Below are 4,907 nucleotides of genomic sequence, written 5' to 3' on the forward strand. Positions count from 1 at the left end.
CTGCTGCCGGGTGGCGCTGGCTTGGTTACATTGAAGTGGAAACCTTTGGAAGATGCCTTCGAGTCCCGCGTACGTCCTCTCCCCCTTTGCACTAATGGGGAAACTGCACGGTCCTGCCATCTGCGGTTTGCATGTCGTTCCTCTGCGTCATCCTTGACTCCGGAGACCGGACCTTGCGTCGGAATGTCCGCCGCTCCGGAGGGGTCTTGAAGAGGCCCCCTACGGGTCTTGATGCCATTCCTCCTCGTGAGGCTTGGCCCCTCACGAGGGCCTTGCCCTGAGTGACGTTGAGCCTGCTAGTGCTTGGTTGATGAAGTGGGCCAGCCGCAGGCAGGCAGGTCTGGGTACCCCCATTCCCAGAACACCTATAATTACTGCTTTGTATCTTTTGGCATTTAATATTATGAACAAGTGTATCACTATGATCGGGATTCAATAAACCATTCATACTAGGTGCATGACCATTGAAGGTTTTATTCAAGTAAACAGAGTAACCATTATTCTCTTTAAATTAATAAGCGTATTGCAATAAACACGATCTAATCTTATCCATGATCAACGCAAACACCAATCAATACTTAGGTTTAAGACTAATCCCTGAAGGTAGAGGGAGCGTGCGATGGTGATCACAACAACCTGGGAAACACTTCCAACACACATCGTCACCTCACCTTTAGCTAGTCTCCGTTTATTCCGTAGCTTTTATTTCGAGTTATTAACATTTAGCAACTAAACCGGTATCTAATATCCATGTGCTACTAGGAGTACTAGTAAAGTACACATCAATAACACGTATATCCAATATACTTTTGTTGACGTTGCCAGCCTTCTTATCTACCAAGTGTCTAGGGCAGTTCCGCCTCAGTGGTCATTCGCCTCATCATAGAAGCACTTAGTCTCGGGTTTGGGCTCAGGCTTGGGTTTATTCATTGGAGTGACAACCGACTTGTCATTCTTGAAGTTTCCCTTCATTCCCTTTGCCCTTCTTGAAACTAGTGGTTTTAGTAACCATCAACACTTGATGCTCCTGCTTGATTTCTACTTTCGTGGTTGTCGTGGGTATAAGCCTGACAATAGATGTGTAGGGTATGAAAGGATGGGCAGAGCCTTAGCTACGGCGAGGTTGTATGAGTTCAGGCCCCTCTGCGGTGGAGGTAATAGCCCTACGTCTCAGTGCTCAGGGAGCTTGTTGTCGAGTGGAATATAGAATACAGTGAATTGCTAACCCTTGCACCAGTGGGGGAGGGTGACTTATATAGAGTGTGCTGCCCTCCACAACGGTTCGGTGCACAGGGGTGGAGTAGTGGCGAATAAATGCCTACGTTACAGGTAACGTACGTCTTAAATGCTAATAAAGGCACCTGGAAACGTATGACCATTTCCCTCCAGGGGGTTACGATGCACAAAGTGGAATCCAGTCGGTTAGTTTGATAAACTCCGAATGCTAATCTCCGACTGGATGGACGAGGATCTGTTACCGACTGGATAAGGGAACTCCTTAGTTCTGTCAGAACTGACTAAGGGCCTTGTCCCTTATGAGGGGTAGTCCTTGGGTTGGACCTACGGGGCAGGCCTATGACCCTACCCTAAGACTATAACCCCATCATTAGTCCCCGAATGGATTGGGGTTGGAACGACGAAGCGATGCTTGAAGTTTGGATCCGACTAGAACGGATGTGACTTTGGCGTTGCTTGCCTCGATCCATTTTATCTTTTCTGATCAACGATCCGAGTGGAAGTATTTGTGGAACAAACTGTCGGAGACCGAGTGCTTCCAGGGTATCTCCTGACGTGACCAGTCAACTGACAGCGGCGGATTTTCCGGGATCCTCAAATTTTGGTTACCGCGCGCTCAGCGGGGATGACGACATCGCGCTCGAGTAGCGCCTGACGCCTTGATTCCCGCGCCTTCATCTTCTCCACTGATATCGCCACGGTTGGTCGGGGGATAAGGTTTTGGGGCCACCTGCCAGTGACGCAGTCGGAACCTTACTTAAACCTCAGCGGCGAGGGTTTTCTCGTTACGCTCGCCGGATCTCTTGGCTTTGATTGCTCCGCTCCTCTCGCCTCCTCCTGCGCACCCAAGCTCCTTCCCTTTCCTTCTCCTCTGCGGACCCGCAGCTTCTGCCATGACCAAGGGACAGACTAGCAAGCTGGAGGTGAAGAAGAAGAAGGGGAAGGCGGCGGCTCCTGCTCAGCGGCGGCAGCGAGCGTTACCGGCGGGGTGGATCCAAGGGGACTTCCTCCCATCCACTGTGATGGAGGAGAACTTGCTGGAGCTGGTGGAGCACGAGATGATCGTGCACAAGTCATGGAGGTTGCCGGAGGAGGGTGAGACCGAGCCGGCGCCCCGGGAGGGGGAGCGCGTCCTGTTGCTCAGCCACGTGCATCGAGGTTTCTCCCTGCCCCCGCACCCTTTCTTCAAAGGCATAATGAACCACATTGGGGCGCAGCTCCACCACTTTCCCCCGAATGCCATCGCCCATCTCTCTGCTTTCGTAGTCTTGTGTGAGTGCTTCATCGGTTGTCCTCCCCATTGGGGGCTTTTCAAACATATCTTCTCTGCTAGGTCCCAAACCATCAAACAACTTAATCAGTCGGATGATAAGACTCACCTTCTCCAGCTCTGTGGGGGTTTAGGCTTCCAAAAGAAGGGCAAAAGTAATTATCCCGCTCTTCAGCTGAGTGAATCGGTTAGGAACTGGCAGTCGACATGGTTCTACTGCCAGGACGTCGCTTGCCCGAATGCCACAACAGGGCTACCTCCTTTTAGCTTAGATCGACCAGCTCCGCCTAAGCAGCTCGCGCTCACGAAGGCGGAGAAGATCCGTATCCAGCCCCTGGCCGACGCACACGTAGATGTCGTCAGAAAGGGAGTCACCGGCATAGATTTGCTGGAGTTTTTCCTCGGCCGGCGCATCCAACCACTGCAGGCTCGAGACCACGCCATGTGGCATTACACGGGACCCGAAGACTCCACTCGGACCAACGTCGAGTGCGTGACTGGGGAGACAGTGGCGTCGTGGGTGCTCCAGATCACAGGCGCCTGCGAGAACCCCAGAAAGTCCCGGCGAGTGAAGGCTTTCCGCGCGGACAACCCTCCTCCGAACGAGGTGAGTACAACTTGTCGAGCGCACATAACTGTCTTAGATTTATCGCTGTCTTGAATCGCCGTCTGACGTCTGATGTCACCGACTGAATTTTATGCAGAAGTGGACCAACTGGTTCTCCCCTGTCTCGAACGGGAACCCGACCGAGGAGGAGGAAGAGGGCAGCCAGGAGGGGAGCGTGGAGAGCGTCGAGTACGTCTCCGACAGTGGGGAGACGGGGGAGGATTCTGGTGAATAAGAAGAGGAAGACGAAGAGCAGGACTCGCCACCCTGCCGCTAGAGCACCGAACCAAGCGCCCACATGAACGTGCAGCTCCCTCGGCCCTTCCAGCATCCTCGAGTGCTCCGCCAACTGCTCCCGTGGTCCCGAGTGCTCGGAGCGCCAAGAGGACCAGGGACGCTGCTGCCGAACCTGCGGGTCAGCCTTCCAAGGTGGCCAAACCGAGCGGATCTAAACCTCGGAAGGCTTTGCCACGGATGAGGGTCATCGTTCCCGTCACCTCAACGTAAGTGCATTGTTCTTCTAACTTCTTCTGATATTCGATTAAACTCCTGTTTGATGGTCGAATGAATTTCACTCGACAGGGTTGCCACCTCTGCCACCTCTCCGGCGCGCCAGGGGGATGATCCCATGGACACGGACAATGTTGTCTCGTCCCAGCCAGGTGCGTCATAGCGATTCCGAGAGTTTACATTATTGCATTGCGAATTCTGTCTTTGGTCTTGCCCTTTTTCTGTGATCTCACGCCGTTCGGTCGGGTTTCTCTAAGGGGCGATTTTATGTGGATGAGGGTGACCAGGGAAGGTCTGAGCAAGCTGTGGTGCCTGTCCTTGAGGCTGCTCCGCCAGTTACTGCTCTCGCCGCGGACGTGCCGCCGACTGAGGCGATGCCGTCGACTGAAACGGCGCTGGTTGCTGCTGAATCGACTGGAGCGGGCCTTGGGATGCCAAAGGAGCCTTCAACGATGCCAGGCCCGTCGAACGTTGAGTACAACGTGCAGCACCTCCCGGAAGACCAGGTGGGAGCAGCCAAGGGGGCCATGGTGCAGGTGGAGCTAATGGAGGGAGAAGCCAAGAAGGCGTACGACTCCATCGCGTCCCTGTACCAGCGAAGCTTGGAGCTGCGGGACGATATCCGAGTAAGTGGGCTAGTAAGTGTTTACTTTTCTCTTGTAACCCACTGGGTGTGTTTGGATATCGTATGATTTTTGCAATGGGTTCACTCTTAGTGAACCCAGTGGGTGTAGCCCCCAAGACTTTTGTCGAGTGCTTGCATCGGCAGTTGTCTTTATACACATTGTCTTTGACTTGATCAGATCACAAATTAATCTGTTCGAATGCTGACAGTTGGGGCACTCGGAGTGTACCTACTAGATGAGTCCCCGAGAGTAATTTTACTCAGGTCGGGTAGTAGTAGCCTCACAGGCTTAGGTGTTGTCATGTAGCTCAATAGGGCGGACCAGTTTGAGTTTCATGCCAGTGGGGTCACTCTCAGTGAACCCACTGGGTGTAGTCCCCGAGACCGCTGTCGACTGCTTGCGTCGGCAGGGGTCTGAAGAACTTAGACTTTTTATTGTCGGATTTGTCTGATCGTCTCTTGGCGCTGGCTGGCAGAATTCTTGCGAGATGGGGACAGCGTACGAGACTCTTAGGGCTAAAAAGGTTCAGTTTGCTGGTGAGCTGGATGCGGCACTAGTTGCAATGGCTAGCATGAAGGATGTTCTGGTGGAACGAGAGAAGTCGTTGGAGCAGGCCCGTGAAGCAAACAAGGCACTGACTGCTGAAGTTGAGCAGATG

Source organism: Hordeum vulgare, chromosome 1H (assembly GCF_904849725.1).
Source record: "Hordeum vulgare subsp. vulgare chromosome 1H, MorexV3_pseudomolecules_assembly, whole genome shotgun sequence".
NCBI classification, from domain to species: Eukaryota; Viridiplantae; Streptophyta; class Magnoliopsida; order Poales; family Poaceae; genus Hordeum; species Hordeum vulgare.